This window comes from Miniopterus schreibersii (genome assembly GCF_964146895.1).
Source record: "Miniopterus schreibersii genome assembly, chromosome: 4".
Lineage (NCBI taxonomy): Eukaryota > Metazoa > Chordata > Mammalia > Chiroptera > Miniopteridae > Miniopterus > Miniopterus schreibersii.
The window spans coordinates 7,005,480-7,030,277 of record NC_138105.1 but is presented as its reverse complement, the minus strand read 5'-3'; positions in this window follow the sequence as shown (position 1 = coordinate 7,030,277).

The window sequence follows — 24,798 nt, the reverse complement described above, 5'->3', positions numbered from 1 at the left end:
GGGCAGGGAGCTGGGCCTCACTGTCCTTGTGGGCTCTTCCTGCAGGTTTTTTTCAGAATCACTTTGCTCTGAAATAAGGTTGTTTTTCACTTTTTTGCTCTTCAAAATGGAAATCAGAGTTTTTGTGACTTTTCTCAAAGGTGGAGAAAATGCCATAAGAGGATACAATAGAAGCCAAATAATGTAACCCATTAACATACTAGAATAAATAGTAAATATGAATGGATCTTTAGAAAATAAATCTGTACCCATTCTGCAGAGAAAGAATTGTTGCTGCAACTGTCACTGGAAAATATCCTCTGTGCTAAACGCCTTCGTTCACTTTCCTGTGAGAAGTCCCATGAGATAACAAAATTCCATCAGCTCCAGTCCTGAGTCACTGAAGCCTGGACATAAGTAGGGGAGCATCTATTCTATCCTTATACCCGAGACGGAATTAGTGGGCAAAATGAATGAGACTGTTCCTGCTCCGGAGCCCTTATGAGAATGTATGTCGCAGTGATTTTGCCAGTTGCCTAATTACACCGCATGCTCTTACTTCCTTGGAGTGCTCTGCTATCCAGTGAACTGTGTTGGTTGATTAGGACAAGCCTGGGAGGGAGCCTGCACAGGGCCAGGTTCAGGGCACCCTAATGACTGGCCAGAATTAAGGTGCATGCAGAAAACAATGATTTCTTAACATTTCGTCTTTAGAGAATAAAATTATTCACGTTACATATGCAAGAAGCCTTCCAAACATCACTTAGGAGCTCATATGATTTTTGCTTTCCCTCACTTGACGAAGTGAAGTTTCCAGCCACAGCACCATCTGCTCCCTGTCTCCTTGGTGACAGATGGCGAGGCCTGCCAGCCCTGCCAGCCCTCGGCGTTATTTCCAGCGGGCTTGGTCATCAAGCCGCTTCACATCTAGTCCTCTTGCCACCCGCCCTGGAAGCTCTGAATGACCTTCATCGCAGCGGGGCCAGGAGGCTGCTGGCAGCCTGTCCAGGGGTAGAGTCCCCCTGCTGTCCTGGTCCTCCTTTCAGGGCCCGGTTATCCTGCCCGAGATCTGTCTTGCTTATGAGGCCCTGAGGGGGACAAGGCAGTGAGAGCTGCTCTGTCTTGTACCCTGAGCACCAGCAGCAGGGTGCTCTGCTTACGGTGCTTTTAAAGATTTAACGATTAGGACAGAGGCTCAGTGGGAGGGAAAGATGGATTGATTTTAGCATATTGGTGAACCCTGGCTGCAGGCTAGGAATAAAAACCTTACCCCTCAAGTCTGAGGTTATTACTTTTCATTTGTTTTTATTGATCGGCTGTCAGTGATAAGATCTGGCCTCTCAAAACGAGACAGGTGCTGGGGGCCATTTTTCCTTTTGTAGAAGCAACTTAGGGCAAATAGAAATAAAGGAGACTGGAGCGAAAACAAATAGGCCGTTCTGGAAACAGTAGTTAGATACAAAATGCTGAAACATGAGAATTTTACTGACTCAGTAAGATAAATTTAGGAGATAATAATGAAACATACTTTTCATGGGTAACCCACACATTTTTTATCTTAGAAATGTATAGTACATGTTTTAAAGGAAAATATATTACAAACTATACATTTTCCAAAGCCTTTATTAGGGAAGGAGGAACTGCGCGAATGACACGCGTCAGCAGGTGGCTCTAACCTGCTTCTCTACTGATCATGAGAAAAGATGAACAGTCACCACGGCCAGAAAAGAAAGCAGGGCACAGTTTCCTGTGTTTTGTTTTTTCTCCTCACTCAAGGATTTGTTTTTATTGATTTTTAGAGAGAGAAGGGAGAGGAGAGAAACACTGATGCGAGAGAGAAGCCCACCGCCTCCCATACATGCCCTGACCGGGGACTGAACCTGCGGCCTTTTGCAGCACAGGAGACGTTCCGACCAGATGAGCACCCAGCCAGGGCCAGGATGGTTTTTTTAAATATATAAATAAATAAATAATCATGCAAGTAAAAATAAAATGAACATAGAAATTAAGAAATACACATGTACAAAATTAAAGAAATCTTGCAGTTTGAGACATAACAAAGGGTAAAGGGTTGATATTTTCATTACATTAATGTCTTTTTTCAAAAAAGGGACATAAACTCAAAATGAAAAACAATTCCCAAACATGTACCCTACCAGGTTCAGCGAACGCCGTCTCTGCCCAGGGAGACGGTTCATTGCACAGGGAGCTCCCTTTGTCTGAAGTTACAGTCACGGGGCTAATGTTGTTTACACCAGACAACAGCAGGCCTCCGGGTCCCACAGGGCTGGAGGCAGAGCTGGACCCCGCAAGCCCCAGTGCTTCTAACCTTTGTGGGCCAACTTTCTGTGGGGACTCATGTGGCCCAGCCCTGGTGCTATTGAGAGTTCCCCAAATTAATGTCTGTGTGGAGCATGACCTGTACTAAGATTTACTTGACTAAAGTATAGGTAATATAAACACACTAATTCGAAGCTTAGTAATCCATTTACAATCAGCAATAACTACAAGTTTTCTGGAACATGGACCAACAAAAACATATTTTCAGGGAAGAATGTTTAATCACTGCCAACGCAAAATGATTATAAAAAACATAGCAGGCAATGTGGGATTGATTTTGTTATTGCGTATACATTTTCTGCAGACAACTTAACCCTTCATCCTGCCCCCCATGAGTCAATTTAACTTAATGTGAGCAGAGATGTATTACTATTGCACTATGGTAGCTCGGAGAATTGGGATGAAACTTCCAAGAATCGAGAGTGACGCAGGTAAGTCAGGCTCTAGAACAAGGGACTGAGTGAGTCCGGCCGCTTTTCTTTCCCTCCCGCTTTAACATGGGATGTGAGAACCTGCAGGATTTTGTAAAACGAACGTTCTCTTTTGTACTCTTGCTGCCTTATCATAAAAATTGCTGTCTTTGGGGTTCGACTCACAACTTCTTAGCAAGAAATGAGGGGGCTGTTCATTCCTGCCTCCCTTTAGAAACGCCCAGGAAAGAAATCGATGGCCCGCTTGCTGTGCATAGGCCTTTCATACACTGCTATGAGTAGATTTTAGAAAAGTGGAATGGAAGATTTTTGCTAGATTATGTATTTTTATATTATAATGCATTATAGTTTAAAGGTGTGTGTTCCCCATTGCCATGGAAATCTTTAATGTTTGAGGACAACGGTTAGCTTAGTCAAGTAGAACTCTAAGATTAATTGGAATATGCTGGGGTAATAACAGAATAAAATGTTAGGGTGGAGGCGGAGGTTGTGCGATGCTGTAGTAAACATCTGTTTATGTGCATTAAACAAATGTACTGTGGTGAGAGGGTATTTAGACACACGAATTGAATGATCTCAGTGCTCAGACCAAGACAGATATGTCGGATGTTGTGAACATGGGCTGTGAGATACGCAAAATAGTATGAGACCTTTCCCGTCTTTGAGGTCCTGGAGAGGTAAGGAGCATGTTAAGTTCTCTAGCAACATAACATCGGGTCTGACTGTTAGCATGAAAATGCCCATCAGCAGCTATATATACTATACTATATTGTCTGTAAACTTCAGAGGAAGAAAATTCATGGTGTGCCGGGGCGCCCAGCTCCTCTGCGTCTGAGCGCAGAAGCGGAGAGGCAGGTGCAACCCTGGGAAACAGGGTCCTCAGTGGGCTCGTCACGAGCAACTCTTCACGCTGGGAAGTGGAGTCGAGGCTGCCGTGGAGGAGAGCCGGAAACACCGCAGTGTGTCTGAAGGGAGCAACGGGCGGATGAGAGCCGGTTAGTCTGAGGGAGGAGGACAGGACTGCTGGGCTGTGAGGCCTGGGCGTGGGGGGGGGCATGGGCCAGGTCCCCTGTGCAGTCCTGAGAGCACAGGCCGGGGGGGGGGAGACAGCCGTGGGCGGCCAAGGCTTCCCACTGGACACAGGAGGAAGGAAGCGGGCAGTAAGTCAAGACTGCCAAGGGTTTATGCCTAAACACCGACCATCTTTAAGGAGCCTCTTGGCACCTCCCCAGCACCGCGGCGATGGCGCTTCGGAAGGAAGAGGAGAGCGCTGCAGCTGGGAGAGGCCGGGCTGCAGTGAGCGGCCCTGTGGCCAAGGGAGGGGCGGGGCGGGCGCACCGGGCAGGAGGCAGCCCCGCATCTGCGAGAACGTTAGCACTCCGCTGCTTTTAGTAACAGGAAGCTGAATCTTTAGTTGTGTTTTTTCTTCTAAAAAAGAGAGCAAACCCTGGAACTGAAAATAAATTGAGTTTCCAATTCATAGCTAAGGGCCTAAACAATTCTGACATTATTTGAAATACCCTCCATAATATTGAAAAAAGTTTGATTTTAACCCAGCATGTTTATCATACAGTCTCTCTACTTCATCATATATTTAGTGAGAAAATAAATGTGCATAAGGTTCCCCGGTGGTTTGGATTTTGAGCAACTATAGATGATGTAAAACTAAGAGGTCATGTGTGTGCATCAGGATCAAGTTCTGCATTTTGAAACATTTATAGAAAAACAAACCCCGTGCGTGGGGGGAGTTCCCCGGAACGCCAGCTTACCTATGATTCCCAGCTGAGAAAGGTTGCGGGAGCGTCCTGCAGAGAGGAAAGGGGCCCTTCTCTTACTTGTAATACAGCATATCCCTCGGCCCCTCTTCCAGCTCTGAGTGAGCGCAAACCGAGGCGCTGGACTCTGTACCCAAGGGCGGGACCTCAGTGATGGGGACCCGCCGGGGCGCTGGTGGGAAAGGCAGTCACCCTGTGAGTTAAGGTCCCGCACAGATCTGACTCTCTGCTCTGCGGGACTCAGTCTTGGCTGCGGCCTTGGGGAATCCTTGTGCCTGTGGGGTCTGACACAGCCTGCGCTGTGGCTCCCAGTGCCCGTGTCATTTACAGCGAAGTCACTGCGCTCCGCAGGTGGGGACTTCAGAGGCAGGGAGGGTGCTCTTGGTGACACAGGACATGTAAGTGGGAGCAGCAGGTGGAACAGCGAGAAGGGCAAACATCAATAAAAATGGTCAAAGGCTTTGTTTCACTCCTAACAGAGAAATTCCAAAAGAAACCTGGATACAATCTTTTGAGACAGTTAACCAAGACTATAAAAAAACCCACTTGTAAATAAAATAGTGCTGGACTTTGTGAAATTAAATGAAGGCACTTGAATCTCCAGGCCTTTCATTAGAAATCATATCTCATGATGCCCCCGGAATCCAGGTGTAGCTGATATAAAAGCAAATACACTACCCCTCAACACATCCCAGTAGAAACAGACGGATGCTGCATGAGGGGGCTCACCCCCAGGATGGAATCAAGGGAAATTTCAGGATGCTGCTCACCTCCAGGATGGTAAAATAGATACTACATGATGGTGCTCACCAGCAGGATGAAATCAAGGGACACTGCATGATGGTGCTCACGTCCACGATGGAATAAAGGGACACTGTATGATGGTGCTCAACTCCAGGATGGAAGAAAGGGATCCTCCATGATGGTGCTCACTTCCAAGATAAAAAAAGGGATACTGCATGATGGAGCTCACCTCCTGGATAGATTAATTGGACACTTCATTATGATGCTCTCCTCTAGTAAGGAATAAAGGGATACTGGATGAAGATGCTCACCTCCAGGATGGAATGAAGGATTCTGCATGATAGTGCTCACCTCCATGATATAATAACAGGATACTGCATGATCGTGTTCACCTCCAGGATAGAATATAGGGCTACTACATGATGGTGCGCACATCCACGATGGAATTAAGGGAAACTGCATGATGGTGCTCACCTTCAGAATGAAACACAGGGATACTGCATGATGGTGATCACCTCCAGTAAGGAATAAAGGGATACTAAATGATGGTGCTCACCTGGAGAATGGAATCAAAGAATACTGCATAATGATGCTCACCTCCACAATGAAATGAAGGAATAATCCATGATGGTGCTCACCTCAAGGATGAACAGAAGTGATAATGCATGATGGTGCTTACGTGGAAGATGGAGTAATTGGGTGCTGCATGACGGTGCTCACCTCAGGGATGGAATAAAGAGATACTGCATGATGGTCCTCAACTCCAGGATGGAATGAAGTGATACTGCATTATGATGCTCACCTCCAGGATGGAATAATGGGAAACTGCATGATGGTGCTCACTTCCAGAAAGGCATAAAGGGATACTGCATGATGGTGCTCCCCTCCAGGATGGAAAAAGGGATACTATATGATGGAGTTTACCTCCAGGATGTAATAAGGGGATACTGCATTATGATGCTCACCTCCAAGGTGGAATGAAGAGTTATTACATGATGGTTCACACCTCTAGGAGGGTATCAATTGATACTGCATGGTGGTGCTCACTTCCAGGATGGAATGAAGGGATACTGCATGATGCAGTAAGGGATACTCCATGAAGATACTCACCTGGAGAATGGAATAAAGCGATATTACAAGACCTCACATGGAGGATGGAAAAAAGTGATACTACATGAAGGTGCTCACCTACCGGTTGGAATCAAAGGATACTACATGAAGTTGGTCACTTCAAGGATGGAACAAAGGGATGCTCCATGATGGTGCTCACCTCCAAGATGGAAAAAAGGGATACTGCGTGATGGGGCTCAACTCCAGAATGGAATAAGAAATACTGTCTTGTGGGGCTCACCAGGAGGATGGAATAAAGAGATACTACCTGATGGTGCACACATGGAGGATAGAAAAAGGGAATGCTGCATGATGGTGCTCAGCTCCATGATGGAATAAAAGGATACTGCGTTATGGTGCTCAACTCCAGGATGGAATAAGAGACACTGCATGGTGCTGTTCACCTGTAGGATGGAAAATGGGATAATGTGTGATGGTGCTCACCTCCAGGATGGAATAAAGGGATACTGCGTGCTGGTGCTCACCTTCAGGTTGACATCCAGGGATACTACATGATGGTGCTCACCTCCAGGATGGAATAAAGGGATAGTGCATGGTGGTACTCACCTCCAGGGTGAAATGAAGGGATACTGCATGATCGTGCTCAACTACAGGATCGTGTAAGGGGCACTCCATGAAGATACGCACCTGGAGAATGGAATAAAGTGATACTACAAGATCTTGTTCACCTGGAGGATTGAAAAAAGTGATACTAAATGATGGTGCTCACCTCCAGGATGGAATAAGAGGATATTGCATGATGGTGCTCACCTCCAGGATGAAATCAAAGAATATTGCATAATGCAGCTCATCTCCAGGAGGGAATCAAGGAAAATTACATGATGGTGCTCACTTCAGGATGGAATAAGAAGATACTTCATGATGGTTCTCACCTCCAGGATGGAATCAAAGGAAATTGCTTGATGGTGCTCACCTTCTAGATGACATCCAGAGATACCATATGACGGTGCTCACCTCCAGGATCAAATAAATATATACTGCATAATGGTGCTCACCTACCACAATGGAATGAAGGGATACTGCAATATGGAGCTCATCTCCACAATGGAATCATGGGATAATGCATGATGTTACTCACTTGTTAGATGAAATAAGGGATACTGCATGATGGTCCTCACCTGGAGGATGGGATAATGGGTTACTGCATTATGATGCTCACCTCTAGGATGGATTAAAGGCATAAAGTATGATGATTCTCACCTGCAGATGGAATAAACGGATACTACATGATGGTGCTCACCTCCAGGTTGGAAAAGGGATACTACGTGATGGTGTTCACCTACAAGATGCAATAAAACGATGCTGCATGATCCTGGTCAGATCCAGGATGAAATGAAGAGATACTGCATGATGGGGCTCACATCTAAAATGGAATCAATGGATGCTGCATGGAGATGCTAACCTCCAGGATAGAATACAGGGATACTGCATGATGGGGCTGACCTCCAGAATGGAATCAATGAATGCCCCATGATGGTACAGGATGGAATAAAGAGATACTGCATTATGATTCTCACCTCTAGCATGGAATAATAAGATACTGCATAATTATTCTCACTTCCTGAATTGAATCAAGGGATGCTGTATGGTGGAGCTCATCTGGAGGACGGAATAAGGGGATGCTACATGATGGTGCTCACCTCCGGGATAAAATGAAGAGATTTTCTTGATGGTGCTCACCTCCATGATGGAATAAAGGGATACTGCAAGATGTTGTTCACCTGGAGGGTGGAATAAGGGGACATTGCATGATGGTCATCCCCTCCAGGATGGAATCAAAGGATACCACATGATGGTGCTCACCTCCAGGATGGATTAAAGTGATACTACATGATGGTGCTCACCTGCAAGATGGAATAAAGGAATATTGCATGATGGTGCTAACCTCCAGGATGAAATACAGGGGTTGTGCATGATGATGCTCAAATCTAGAATGGAATAAAGGGTTACTGCATGATGGGGTTCACCTCCAGAATGGAATAAGGGATACTGCAATATGGAGCTCATCTCCACGATGAAATGAAAGGATAATGCATGATGTTACTTGCTTGTAAGATGGAATAAAGGGATACTGCATGATGGTCCTCACCTGGAGGATGAAATAAAGGGTTCCTGCATGGTGGTCCTCAACTCCTGGATGGAATCATGGGATACTCTATGGTGATCCTCACATCTAAAATGGAATAAAGAGATACTACACATTGGTGTTCACCTGCAGGATGGAATAAAGTGATATTGTCGTCCTCACCTGGAGGATGGAATAAAGGGATACGGCCCCCTGGTGCTCACCTCCGGGATGGAATAAAGAGATTCTGCATGATGATGCTCACCTCCAAAATGGAATAAAGGGATACTCGATGGAGTTCATCTCTTGGATGGAATCTAGGGATACTGCATTATGGTGCTCACCTCCAAGATGAAATGAAGAGATACTGTATGATGGTGCTCATCTCCAGGATGTAATAAAAGGATACTGCATGATGGTCCTATCCTCCAGGATAGAATGATGGTGCTTAACCCCAGATTGGAATAAGTGATGCTACATGATGGTGCTCACATGGAGGATGGAATAAAAGGATACTACATGATGGTGCTCACCTCCAGAATGGAATCAATTGATGCTGCATGGTGGAGCTCACTTCCAGGATGGAATAAAATGATGCTGGATGATCGTGCTCACCTCCTGGATTGAATATAGGGATACTGCATGATGGTGCTCACCATCAGGATGGAATAAAGGGAAACTGCATGGTGGTTATGACCACCAGGATGGAATAAAGGGATACTGGAAGATGGAGCTGACCTCCAGGATGGAATCAAAGAATATTGCATAATGGATCTCACCTCCAAGATTAAATGAAGGGATACTCCATGATGGTGCTCACATCATGGATGGACACAAGTTATAATGCATCATGGTGCTTACATGGGGGATTGAATAAAGGGATACTGCATGATGGTGCTCACCTCCAGGATGGACTCAAAGGATACTACATGATGTTGGTCACCTTCTGGATGGAATAAAGGGATACTGGATGATGGAGCTGACCTCCAGGAAGGAATAAAAGAATATTACTTAATGGTGCTCACTTCCAGAATGAAAGGAAGGGATAATCCATGATGGTGCTCAGCTCAAGATGGACACAAGTGATAATTCGTGATGGTGCCTATGTGGAAGATGGAATGAAGGGATGCTGCATGATGGTGCTCATCTTCAGTATGGAATAAAGGGATACTCCATAATGGAGCACACCTCCAGGATGGAATCAAGGAAAATTACACGATGGTGCTCAACTTCAAGATGGAATCCCGGAATACTACATAACGGTGTCTACCTCCAGGATGGAATAAAGGTATACTGCATGATGGTGCTCACCCAGAGGATGAAATAAAGGGATAATGCAAGATGGTGCTCACCTGGTGGATGGAATAAAGGGATACTGGATGCTGCTGCTCAACTGGAGGATCGAATAAAGGGATGCAGCATGATGATGCTCACTTCCAGAATAGAATAAAGATATATACTGCATGATGGTGTTTACCTGAAGGATGGAATAGAGACACTACATGATTGTGTCCACCAGAAGGATGGAATAAAAGGATATTGCATTGTGATCCTCACCTGGAGGATGAAACAAAGGGATACTGTGTGATTGTGCTCACCTCCAAGATGGAATAAAGGGATACAGCATGATGATGTTCACCACCAAAATGGAATACAGGAATTCCGCATGATGGTGGTCACCTCCATGATGGAATAAAAAGATACTTCATGATGGTACTCACCTCCAGAATGGAATCAAGGGAAACTGCTTGATGGTGCTCACCTTCAGGATGACATCCAGGGATACTACATGAGATGCTCACCTCCACGACCAAATAAACATATACTGCATGATGGTGCTCAGCTCCTGGATGTAATCAAAGGATGCTGCATGATGGTGCTCAAGTCCGGGATGGAATAAGGGGATTCTGCATGATGGTGCTCACCTCCAGGATGGAATAAAGGGACATTCCATGATGGTGCTCACCTCAAGGATGAAATAAAGGGATACTACATGATGATTCTCGCTTCCATAATTGAATAAAAGGATATTGCTTGATGGAGCTCATCTGCAAGATGGAATAAAGGGACACTGCCTGATGGTGTTTACCTCCAGGATGCAATGAAGAGATTCTGCATGATTGTACTCACTTCCAGGATGGAATAAAACGATAATCCATAATGGTGCTCCACCCCTGGATGAAATCAAGTGATAATGTATGATGGTTCTCACCTGCAAGATGAAGCAAAGGGACACTGCATGATGGTACTTACCTCTAGGATGGAAACTAGGGATGCTGTATGGTGGTGCAAAACTGGAGGATGAAACAAAAGAATGCTGCATGGTGGTGCTCAACCTGGAGGATGGAATAAAGGGATACTGAATGATGATTCTCACCTCTAGGGTGGAATAACGGGATACTCCATGATGGTGCTCACTTCCAGGTTGGAAAAAGGGATACTGCGTGATGGTGCTCACCTCCAGGATGGAATAAAGGGATACAGCATGATGATGTTCACTGCCAAAATAGAATACAAGGATTCTGCGTTATGGTGGTCACCTCCATGATTGAATAAAGGGATGCCTCATTATGGTGCTCACCTACAGGATGGAATACAGGGATTATGCATGATGGTGCTCTACTCCATGATGTAATGGAGGGGTACCTCAAGATAGTGCTCACCTCCAGGATGGAATAAAAAGATACTTCATGATGGTACTCACCTCGAGGGTGGACTCAAGCAAAATTGCTTGATGGTGCTCACCTTCAGGATGACATCCTGGGATACTACATGATGGTGCTCACTTCCAGGATAGAATACACGTATACTGCATGATGGTGCTCACCTCCAGAATGGAATCAATTGATGCTGCATTGTGGAGCTCACTTACAGCATGGAATAAAATGATGCTGGATGATCATGCTCACCTCCTGAATTGAATAAAAGGATAGTGGATGATGGAACTCACTTCCATGAAGGAATCAGTCAGTACTGCATAATGGAGCTAACCTCCAGGATGAAATGAAGGGATGCTCCATGATGGCGCTCACCTCAAGAATGGAATCAAGTGATAATACATGATGGTGCTCACCTGCAGGATGGAATAGACACTGCTGATGGTGCTCACCACCAGGATGGAATGAAGGGATTCTTCATGATGGTGCTCACCTTCATGATGGAATAAAGGGATACTCCATGATGGAGCTCATTTCCTGGATGGAATCTAGGGATACTGTATTATGGTGCTCACATCCAAGATGAAATGAAGAGATACTGTATGAAGGTGCTCATCTCCAAGATGGAATAAAAGGATACTGCATGATGGTCCTATCCTCCAGGATAGAATAATGGAATACTGCATGATGGTGCTCAACTCAGATTGGAATAAGCGATGCTGCATGATGTTGCTCACCTGGAGGGTGGAATAAAAGATACTACATGACAGTGCTCACCTCCTGCTTGGGATAAAGGAATATTTCATGACGGTGCTCACCTCCAAAATGAAAAGAAGAGATACTGCATGATCTTGCTAACCTCCAGGATGTAATAAAGGGATACTGCATGATGGTGTTCACCTCCAGAATGGAATCAGGTGATGCTGCATGGTGGAGCTCACCTCCAGGATGGAATCAGCCAATACTGCATAATGGAGCTCACCTCCAGGATGAGATGATGGGATACTGCATGATGGTGCTCACCTTTAGGATGAAATAAAGGGACACTGCATGATGGTGCACTTCTCCAGAATGGAATTAAGGGATACTCTATGATGGTATCGCATGATGGAAGCAAGTGATAATGCATGATGGTGCTCACCTGCAGGATGGAATCAAGGGATACTGCATGATGGTGCTCACCTGCTGGATTGAATAAAGAGATACTACATGATTGTGCTCACCTCCAGGATGGAATAAAGGGATAATACAAGACCTTCACTTGGAGTATGGCAAAAAGTCATACTACATGATGGTGCTCACCTCCAGAATGGAATCAGGGGCTATTGCATGATGGTGCTCACCTCCTGGATGAAATCAAAGAATACTACATGATGTGGCTCACCTCCAGTATGGAATCAATGATAATACAGGATGGTGCTCACTTGGAAGATGGATAAAGGGGAACTGCACAATGGTGCTCACCTTTAGGATGAAATAAAGGGACTCTGCATGATGGTGCACAACTGCGGAATGGAATTAAGGGATACTCTATGATGGCACTCTCCTCCATGATGGAAGCAAGTGATAATGCATGGTGATGCTCACCTGGATAATGGTATTAAGGGATCCTGCATTATGGCCCTCACCTAGAGGATGGTATAAAGAGATACTGCATTTTGGTGTTCATTTCCAGGATGGAATCAAGGTTTGCTGCATGATGGTGCTCACCTCCAGGATAAAATAAGGGGATACTGCATTATAATGCTCGCCTCTAGGATGTAATAAAGTGACACTGGAAGGTTATGCTCCTTTCCAAGAGGGAATGAATGGAGTCCGCATTATGGTGTTCACCTCCAGAATGGAATAAAGGGATACTGAATAATGGAGCTCACTTTCAGGATGGTATCAAGTACTAATGCATCACGGTGATCACCTATAAGATGGAATTAAAGGATTCTGTATGATGGTGCTCACCTCCAGGATGGGTTAATGAGATACTACATGATGGTGTTCACCAGACGGACAGAATTAATGTATACTGCATGTTGGTCCTCACCTGGAGGATGGAATAAAGGGGTACTGCATGATGGAGCTTATCTCTAAAATGGCATCAAGGGATACTGCATAAAGTTGTTCACCTCCAGGATGGAATGTAGGGATACTGCATGATGGTGTTCACCTCCAGGATGGAATAGAGAGATGCTACATGATGGTGCTCACCTTCTGAATGGTACAAAGGGATACCACATGATGATTCTCACCGCCAGGATGGAATAAAGGAATACTACATGATGGTTCTCAGCTCCATAATGGAATTAAGGCATACTGCATGATGGTGCTCACCTCCATGATGGAATAAGGGATACTCTATGTTGGTTTTCACCTGAACCATGGAATAAAGGGATACTGCATGTTGGAGCTCACCTCCAGGATGGAATAAGGGGGTACTGCATGATGATGCTCACTTCCAGGAGGGAATGAAGGGATTCTGCATGATAGTCCTCAGGTCCATGATGGAATGAAAAGATACTGCTTGATGGTGCTCACTTCCAGGATAGAATATAGGGATACTGAATTATGATGCTCACCTCTCGGATGGAATAAAGGGATACTGCATGGTGGTGCTCACCTATAGGGTGGAATAAATGGATACTGCATGATGATGCTCAGCTCCAGGATGAAATGAAGAGATACTCCATGATGGTGCTCACTTTCAGAATGGAAACAAGGGGTATTGCAGAATGGTGCTCCCCTCCAAGGCATATTGCACAATGGTTCTCACCTCAAGGAATGGAATCAATGATACTACATGATGTAGCTCACCACCAGGATGAAATAAGGCAATTCTTCATGATGGGGCTCACCTCCAGGGTGGAATAAAGGGATGTTTTATGGTGGTGCTCACCTCCAGGTTGGTATAGGGAAACATTGTCTTCATTAATTTTTTTTTTTTCTTCTTTTTAAACTTATAGGTTTGATTTGTTGTCTCCATTTAAATCAAGGAACTTTATCTTCTATTATCTCTTCCTGCCAAGTTCATTTGCAATATAAGGAACCTGAAAAACTGCACCCATTTCTGTGAAGTTACCTCTGATTCTGAGAGTTCTTTTGCCCCAGCAGACTCCCTTAGCCAATATTTCTGAGGATTTTTCTGGGTCCCCTGACACGCTCCCTGGGGACCTCCAGGAGCTCCCAAATTTGGAAAGCATTTGCTACACACTGATAAAACTTTACTCTGAAGGCTTCATGGGAGCCCGGAGTAAAATGAAAGTGTGAAAGACTGATTAAAGTCGCCTTAATGTATTAGACAAAGTCATGTTTACTTGTTATTAATGTAAATATGTTTTAATATGTATTATACATGTATATATTATATACTTTCCTATAGCTATCTAGATGCATAGACAGAATTCAGTACAAATATTTATATATCAATCCAAATCTCATCTAGAATAAAATTCTAAGTCTTACAAATGAAATCATTTCTAATTATTCAAACACATTTGTCCAGTTATTAATATTCCTTAAACTTACCAATTATTGTGTATCGTTTTCTATTTAGATGGTGTCTTGTTGTAAGCTAATGAAAATAATACTGCTGCGGGACACATCTTTTCTCAGACCTCTGAGCCCTGTGCTTTCCATTTAGCTTCTAGGTTTGTGGGTTGAAAACATGGCCTCCCATACCCATGGGAACATACTCAGGAGTAAGAAAAGAGATAAGAAAAATATTGTAACTTGGATCTGGGATCACACTTAAAAATGGAGTAGGGTTATATGCTGTGGAAGACATTTCATCAGCAGTATCATTTCTTTTCAGTTTCTTTGTGACGTACAGACATGACTCTGAAGGTTCAATTTAGGACTATTTGCAATCAGCCTAATAGGTCCAGCTGATTTCCCAGGATAACGGGAGTTAGAGCAATTTCTGTCTTTAGGATCAGGGAGGTGACTCATGAGTAGGTCAGCCTAACCAGCCCGTGATCAGCTATGAAAAGACATCTGTGACAACTACAGCAGAAGTCATCCTCTACAACTGAGCCAAGAGGAGCACTTTGAAATTGACCAGCTCAACCAGATAATTTAAATATTAGAAAACAAGCCAGGCGCTGTTAAGTGATCTAGCCAACTCACTCAGAGCTGACTGCAGATCTGGGACCCGAATCTAGTTCTCTGGACTTCAACTCTGATCCATATGAGCAGGTCAAGGCGCCGTTCCACCCACGGCCGCCCTGGGTGTGTGCACTCCGGCCTCCCCACTTGGTGCTCTTGGCCATCTGAACACGCAGTGTGACTGTCTGTGAATGCCTGGTCCTGTAGAAAACCCACCGGCCTATTTAACAGAGGCCATGATTGTAAAATAAAATGAAAAGCTACAGCTATGTGAGCTCTTGAGTTGGACACAGGAGAGAAGGAAACAAGAAGCAGAGAGGCCAGGACAGAAAATCAGGGGTTGGGACTCAGAGCAGAGTTGTGTTGAAATATCCAAAACACCATCAGTATACTCACAGAGTGACAGCGGTCCCTTTCACCTCCTCAATTGAACCCAAACACAAACTATCAACTTGGCTCAGTATCTACCCTCATAAGAAAGAAAACCATTCCCTTGAAGTTTCACTTACAGTCTGACTGAAGGAGCAGCTTGGGGGACCTGCTCTCGGGTAGAGCTTGTTGAGATTGTTGGTTTTTAAAAAAAAACAACCATTCAAAGTCTTTGGAAATGGTCTTAAGGGCATACAACAAATGAAGAAACATTATTTAAGAACATGTACTGAAAGATTTTAAGAACAGAAATAGCCTGTGGCAGGTGAAACACAGCCACTGCTTCCTCCCCCGCCCCCGATGAGCAGGACAGGAACCCTGTGAGAATCCGTGTGGCCTGGGGGCTGGGAGGTCTGCCCAGCGCTGCAGGACTAAAGCGGGCGGCCTGCCCGAGGGCATCGGGCCCAGCAGGACGGCAGGAGCTTGCAGAAAGGAAGTCGGGTGGGTTCTCAGGAAGCGGCTTGGGCCTGGACACGGGGGAGCAAGAGCTCGAAGACCTGGCTCCCGGGGGCTCCTAGGTGGTGGGAAAACCATGACTCACGGTGACTAAGGGAGTTAGTGTCCTGGCCCGTGAAGCTGAGTAGCTGGTGTGGTCAAGAAGGGACAGCCCAAGAGCATCTCTACCCGGGATGGCTGACCGCGCCCAGGGCGGGCCCTCGAGGAAGCTGGCAGAGGTTTCCTGCGGGAGGGGCGGTAAGTAAGCAATGCTGAAACAACGCTCCTCACGTGGCAAACGTGTACTAATAAGACCTTCGGGGTGGGCCTCACCCAGATCGCTCCATTACATTCTGCAACGTCCAGATGCCAACAGCCCTGTAGGACACGCGCAGAAACAAACCCGTCTGAGCCGGGCGGGGGGAGAGGCAGCACGGACCCGCTGGCGGGAGCCGGGCTGGACCTGAAGGCAGAGCCTGGGAGCGGCCTTTAGGGGCTCGCGAGCTGGCGGGGCCTGCGGCGGGAGGTGAGGGGGCCTCCAACAGAGACCACTGGCCAAGACATAGAAACTGCCAATTAAAAGAAAATAAATAACTGAAGCGAAAAACCCGCCGGCGGTGCGGGGGCAGACTGGCAGGGCGGGCGGCCTGCGGGCCAGCGGGATGGCACAGGCTGAGCAGGGAAGGGGATGGGCCTCAGGGCAGCGCCGGGCTGCCGGGCACAGCGAGCGCCTGCGGACGAGCCGGGAGGCAGGGAAGAGGCAGAGAAGCCGCGCCTGGAAATTTCCCAAATGATGAAGAATGTTAATCTCCACACCCAACAAGCTCGCCAAAATCGATGTAGTGAAAATACAAAATGATCCCCAAACAGACATGTTCTTAGTAGAAATGCCGACCGCCAAAGACGAGGAGAAACCTGGAAAAAGCATGAGGAAAAGAACTGAGTTCATACCTACCTCACAACTGTGACTATAAACTGGGGAAGGTGGAGTCCAGTGCGTTAATAATTTACACTTATCCAGAAAAAACTTGAAATAGGAGACATAAAAATTATAAAATTAGACAGTTTAAGAAATGTGTGGAAGGATGAAGTGGAGCTAATCAATGCATGTTACATACATGCGCATGTTTCATATTAATTATATGTAACATAATATATAAAGTGTTTTAAGCAGAACAGCTCTGAAATCAAGGCAGGATTATCAAATATAACCCTTCACAAGGATTGGATGGGGGCAACATTCCCATTTAGGGATTAGTCTTTCACACTCTAAATTTTCTTCCAGAGGTTGAAGCATAGATGTAGAAAATTTTTCAGAAAAGCCATCAAGTTCATGGAAATCAAGAGAAAAAGGAATGGGCTTATGTGGGTGAAAGGCTGGCAAACCTAGCTGATGAATCTGGAGCATTACCAAGTTAGGAGCGACAGAGAAAGTCATGCCAGCCAGTGTCCAGAACACATTAAGGGGATGGAACAAGGAAGGCTGCCAGGCGCAGCGGTTATGTAGCCGCAGGAAACGTGCCCATCGAACCAGCCTGCAAACCTGGCCCAGACCGCTGCCCCCTTCCCCCAAACTGCAGCCCGGCTGCCCCCCACTCCCAGCGCCAAGGCCCGCCTTAGAGACTTCAGGTGGCGACGCTCCTGTCTGGCTTTTTTAAAATTTATCTTTGTTGTTGAAAGTATGACAGATGCCCTCCCATTTTCATACTCGGTTTTGAATAAAATCTGTGTTAACAGAGGCAGCGATGGCGGTCCTGAGCAATGCAGCCGACGCATATGGCAGATGTTAGTCTCTCGGTGCCTTAGTCCTAAACTTCATAGACTACAAGAACCCAAACTTACAGCAGCAAGAAGAGATTTGCCATTTTCACACCTTCAAACCTTCCGAATGTTTTAAAAATATGGATTTCTACTGCATATAAAAATTTTAAAATGACTTTAAAATTATATTAAATTGGTGCTTCTCCCAAAAATGTATTTCAGTTCATGCACTCTGCTTGTCAGCATTTTTAATGTTAACAGTAGTTGTTACTATAATAATTGCCACTGATGTCCCAGAGAGCCTTCAAGAAGGTTTGCATATATTATGCAATTTAATCCTGGCTCTTGAAGTAGCTGTAATTACATTTTTTTCAAGCATTATTTGTTGTGCCATGAAGTTGTGACTCATGTCACAAAATAGGATTACTCTCTCTAACATGCTAGAAGCTTCTAGAGACTGATTAGAAAAGACCAATAACATATTAGAAAAAAAATATACAAAGACATGTGCATTGCACCAAAAATATATTTAAAGTATGAGATACTTGGAAGGCAGTTCGATATTGTATATTACAATACAGATGCACCCCACACCCTGTGACCTGTAACTATACATCTAAGAATATCCTGCATTGTTATGTGACCTCGTGTGACAAAAAATATTTACATTTTCACTGAAGTGTCATTTATATTCCAAATAATTCAAAACAACTAAGATGTTCATCATTAGGGTGCTGGATAAAATTTGGCCCACCTTTCCAATGGAATATTACGCAGCAGTGAAAACAATGAAGGTTTTGTGTGTTAAGATGCCATATTTCTAAACTATATTTTTAAAAGCAAGCTAGGAGCCAGTGTTGTGCACGTGGGTGTCCTCCTGTGTAAACCAGAGGGAGGCGCTGACGGCGTAGAGCATGTCTCTGTGCAGCCAAAGGACGCTGAAAGGAGAGTTTGGGAGGGCTGGGCTCGGGGAAGGTGAGGGGCTGTGACCCACACATTTTCTTGTTGTTAACATCTCTATACTTTTATGCTTCTACTAAATAAATGTCACACCAATTCAAAAAGTCAAACGAGGTGATAAAAACTTAGGTGTCATCTGACCAACGAAAGTATATATTTCCACAAATTAGACACCGATTTGTGGACCTGCTCCTGGCACTGGAAGGGTCACCTGCAGTGTCCCCTCGCACAGGTGGCCCGCGGGCAGCTGGGGCCGGGGTGGCCCCTGCCCGGCTCTGCTGCCCAGGGCACCGTCCCCTTAGCGCTGGCTTCCCGCATTCCCTGACCCGTGAGGACGGCGCCAGGTCGTTGCTGTTGGACTTTATCCTGACAGAGTCAACACTTACTTTTCCCAGCCTTTTGGTTTTCCGCCTGAAGCCTGTGCGCTCGCTCTCGGTCCCCGTCCCCCCTCATCACGGCGGCCCAGTGCTTTAAAGCCCCCACGGGGGTGGGAACCGTGCCCGGCTCCCCTGAGCCTGCGGGGCTGCGCAGGGGCCACCAGGCTGGACGAGCACCCAGCAAGCGCAGGGCCCCGGACCCCGGTGCCCCCAGGAGGGTGGGCAGGGAGCTGTTGAGCGGAAACTGGGAGTTATTGTCCAAGAAACAGCGCGAGCAAACGCCCGAAGCCTGTGATTTCCAGCCGCCCACCGTGCTTAGTGACGACTGAGCAACCTCGTCCACTGTGGCCGGGTCGGCTGCTGCTTTCCCTGTGAGTGCTCAGCGAGCTTTGTTTCTATGATGATTTGCTTTTTAAAGTAGCCTCAACTCCAGTCGTGCTAGGGTTTCACTTCGGTGATTCTATCAAAAATCAAGTTATTTTGTGACTATTATTATTGTTCCTATTGATCATCATGTGTATCTTTCTAAGACTCAAAATTCCAATCACATTTTTTAGATACAAAATTTACTCTTTCAAGAATGTGATTGATAATCATTCCTGGGACAGATTTGTTGTAGCCTAAGCGTGTCACCTCTGTGGGATCACACACACCTTCACTCACCACGTGTGAACTCACGGTGCTTCCAGATCGATGACTTTTCATATTTCTCCAAAGGTCATCAGGCTCAACTGCACATGCCCTTAGTATCCTAAGATATAACCCACAGAGATCAGGAGATTTAGAATCAGTTAGAGCAGATCTGTTTTTCAAAAATCTCTTTTATTTTGAGCCTCAATTTTCTATCGCAAATATTTGTTCTATGTTCATAGGACATTTCCAAATAATTGGGTTACCAACACTTCTAACTCAGCATAACCAAAAATACATTTGTCACCTTTCATGTTCCTCCCCAACACACAGACATAGAAACTTCACACATCCTGCTTTCCAATGAATCATTTTTCTAAAATAATTACAAAATAATTATATATTTTCCTTCGTTCTCTCTATTTGCAAACACAAAATCACAACCATTCTTATCAAAACATTAAAATTAAACACTTTAGTGAGTAAGGAAACAATTATTTTATCATCTCATGTTTTTTGTGGATCATGATTCAGGATGGGTTCACCTGGGTGGCTCTGTTTCAGGCAGATATGTAGGTGCCGGCACACAGTGGCTGAGGCTGCAATATTGGTGAGGCCTGGATAGTAGAGGAGCCACCGTCTTTCTGCAGCAAATGCTAGTTTGGTCTTGCTAGCAGCATGGTGCCATCCTGGTTTGTGGAATAGTTGCATCATCTCTGAAAGTTTCAAAGCATGAGCATCCCAATATTTCAATGAAGATGGCAGAGGCTTCATTGAGCTTCATGACTGTCCTTGGATGTATTTCAGCATAATTTCTGACACATTCTGACAGTTACAAGGGATTTTAAAACCCATTCAAATCAAGGGGAGGAGAACTGTGCAAAACCTCATGAGAGAAGTGGGAGATTCTAGAAAGTCATGTTAGATGAGAGGTAATATTGTGGTCATCTTGGGGAAATGTGATCTTCCAGAGAGTTATGTTCAAAACCAAATCAACTTGTCCTCAAAGACATACCAAGCAAAAGCAAAAAGAAGTAAGAAGTATGCAAAGCAATTTTGGAAAGAATGATATACTGTGAAGTAATTCAAAGGAAAGAAATGATTACGTGTGTGACAAAAATAACTGAACTGAAACAGAGCCTTGCATTTACATAAGCCATAGAAATCACGGAGGGGTGGAAGCGTGCTTTATATGTCCTTCTGTGGCTGACTCCTTTCACTTAGCACAGTGTCTTCCAGACTCGTCCACGTGGTTGCCAATGGTAGGCTTTCCCCCTTTTAAGGCTGGTAACACCCTGTGGCACCGAGCCGTAGCTTAGAGGCAGAGAGGCAGATGCATGCCACAGTTTATTCACCCCCTTGTCTGCTGATGTGCATCTGGGTGGTTTCCATATCTTGACAGTTATGAATGGTGCTGCAATAAATGGTACTGTTATGAATGGTGTCCCTTTGAGAATCTGATTTTTATTCTTTGGGCGTGTATATCCAGGAGTGGCATTGCTGGATCACATGGTAGTTCTCTTTTTTACTTTTTGAGGACCCTCCATTCTTTTTTTCACAGTGGCTGTATCATTACATTCCCACCAACAGTGCCCAGGGTTCGAATATCTCTCCATCTTCAGCTACACTGCATCCTTTATCTTTGATGACAGTCTTTCTGCCAGGTGTGAGATGATACATAGTCAAACTGTAGAAGCAGAAAATAGGATGGCAGTGGCCAGGAGATGGGGGATGGAGACATGGGGAGTTCTTGTTCAATGCATTTGGCCAGAGATCTGCTGTATGACCTAGTGCCTGTAGTTAGTTATATGATGTGGTACACTCAAAAATTTGAGAAAAGGGTAGATGTCCTGTTAAATTTGGGAGGTGACAGATGTGTTTACGTTGAATTTGATGATGGTATCGAGAGTGTATGCATGTGTCCAAACTCATCAAATCGTACACATTAAATAATGAAGCTGTAAATAAATCATGTGGGGTATTGGTGTTGAAATGAATATGTAGAAGGCAAGGATACAGAAATTTGAAAAAACAGATAAAAGTATGCAATGCCAAGAAATGCTGATGTATGTTTAGTATTTAATATTAATGTTTTATAACACATTATAGAACACATACATCAGTAGGAGGACAATTTTCAGTATAGCATATTGTATGACTATCTTACAACTGGTGCAAAACAACAGATTAAACCTGACCATGTCCAATGTCATTAAAAGAAATAAATCAATATGGTTTAATCACAAAATATAAATCATATAATCATGGCAGCACTAAAACTAAAAAAGTAAATTTGTATAGACTCTGAAAGAGGGACGGTCCTAAAAGTTGTACCAAAGGCAAAGACAATGAAATATTTTTGGATATGTGTCACTACCTGAAAAAATAAACTTTATGCCTAAAATATAAATGCAATAAAAACCAAATAACCAACTAAGGATGATACTTTCATTATATATACTTTTAAAGAGACAAAGTAACTCATTTAAAAACAATTAAAATTAAATCTTAAAAACCAAAATTCTAAAAATTTTAGCAATTCTACCAAATACTGTATTTATCGAACTTGACTTTAGTTATTATTTGCCCTGAATCTATGTTCTGACCTAGCTTTTAACTTTTTCACATTCTAAATTTCAGGTGTCTCATTTAAAATAACCTATTATTGTTTTTTTGCCCAGCGTTGTATGTGTTGGGTCTAAGTGTTTATTTTCCTAATCAAAATATTCTCTGCCACTTGTAACAATTTTCATAATAAACATTTACATTTATTGTGATTATTGACATGACAGGGTTTACAGCTATTACCAGTGGCTCTTCTTGCTTAACAAATGAGTTGCTTCAAATAGACTGTAAAATATGTCTAAGGAGGCAGTGAAGCTTTACTAAGCTCTTACCTGATGTCTAAAGTCAGGCACTCAAGAACAAGTCAGATGGGACCTGTTTACTCTCCAACAACTATAAATTCCATTCCTTGCCAATGATAATAAAGTTTTAAAGATCTATATGCATATAAATGTCTATCTATATGCGCATCTATCTATATCCATTCTGAATCACATCGGATGTCAGACAGTGCCGATGAACGCCAGGAGAATGCAGGTAACCCTTCTAGTGCCATTGATTAGAGTTTCGTTAGCCAACAAGGTACATAATTTGCCATTTTTATTAGTATTAAAATGCCTGCACTTGACATCCTGTCACTCATGATGATGGACAGAAAGTGCAATTGCATTGCCCACCAACTAATGAGAAATAAAGTGTAAAGACTAAGAAAAAAAGTAAACATTTATAGCTCATGTAAGAAGAAGGCAAACATAGGACCACCCGCCATACATAGAATTTGAAGTATTTTAATAGACCTGCATCTTTTAAAAGGTATACGTTATGCGTCTCTGTCGTTGGTAGGTGACCATCTGGAGTAAGCATGTAACATAAAGTTTATTAGTTCTTACTGTGCTCCCAAGTTATTCTAAATGCTTTGTACATATTAAATATGTATAAATTTTGCACCTCATGTCTCCCTATGAGGCCATATTATTATTTCCATTTTGTTCCTGAGGCCTAGAGATGTTAAGTAATTTGCAGTGTCACAGAGCCTGAGGATGGGAACTGTCATTGCAGCCAAGGTGGCCTGTTCTCAGCCGAGCCCGTGGGGGCGGTGCTGGCGGGCCCTGTGCTCTAGCCGCTGCGGGAGGGAGGGGAAGGGCCCGGGCCTGGGGACCCCGGGGCTCCCGGGCAGGGAGGCCGAGCTCGGGAGCGAACTGAAGCTGCAGTCACACCACAGGCGCGAGGGAGCCAAGGGCGCCTGAGGGGCTGATTCAAGGTTTGGTGCCTCCAAGCAGCATCGGGCAGGGCCGGGCTGGATGAGCAGCACGCCCCGCATTTTAATCTCTACGTAAAGATTGACGTTGGTGTGGATCAGGCGCAGAAGTAAAGGAAATAAATGTCTGCACACGGCCTAATAGAGGGGGAACATGTCACTGGGAAAAAGACCCATAAATACTGAGGATCTTTGATATCAAGGAACAGAGGACTATTTACCATTGCATTTTCTTTTATGTGTGTCTACAAACTGAGAAGGAAGGAAAGAGTGGAGGACCTGATAGAAAAAACAAAAGGAAGCAGAGAGAGGGAGAGGAGAGATGAGGAGAGACAAGAGACAGGGGAGGGGAGGGGAGGGGAGGGGAGGGGAGGGGAGGGGAGGGGAGGGGAGGGGAGGGGAGGGGAGGGGAGGGGAGGGGAGGGGAGGGGAGGGGAGGGGAGGGGAGGGGAGGGGAGGGAACGATGACCAGTCAGCATTGGTTTTGTGAATTCGTGGTCCGGGAAGCATGACAGGGTTACTAGACAAGTAAAGATGCAGTTCCTACAGCTCAAATATGTTCTGCACACTCACACTTCAGACTGTAAAATAATTGAGGAAGTCAATCCCACTGCAGAGCAAAAGTGATTTTGCAGATGAACTGCGTGCAAGAGTGAGCAGCGCAGAGATTCCCCTAATTCACCACAACGGGCTCAGAGACTTGGGGCCTAATGAAGTTGAAATATCAACGGGACACCCAAACTTCTTGAGAGAAGGCACTGGCTTTGTGTGCCCGGAGCCAATAACTGCGCCTGCCACACGACGGCCCCTCTGTGTGACCTCAGGAAGGCAGACGTGACAAATGGCCTGCACAGCTTGTATGCAGCGTGTAAGGGCTGCACATAGGTTGTTGGTAAGTATAGAATTGATGGAGAGAGGGGAAATGAGATGAGCTGCTGATGCTGAGTGCCTGGACCTTCATCCTGGAAGCCTTGGGAAGGCACCAAGGCTTTGGAGTTGGGCAGGGCTCTGTGCACGTTTGCTTTTTAGAAAGGTCATTGGAGAATGAGTGTGGGAGGAGATTCCAGCAGAGCAGCTGAGGCGGGACAGGCTCGGAGTCTCCCGATGAGTCCACAGGAGCAGTGGGGTGAGCTCTAGCTGGGGGCAGGGGAGGGGTTTGGGAGACA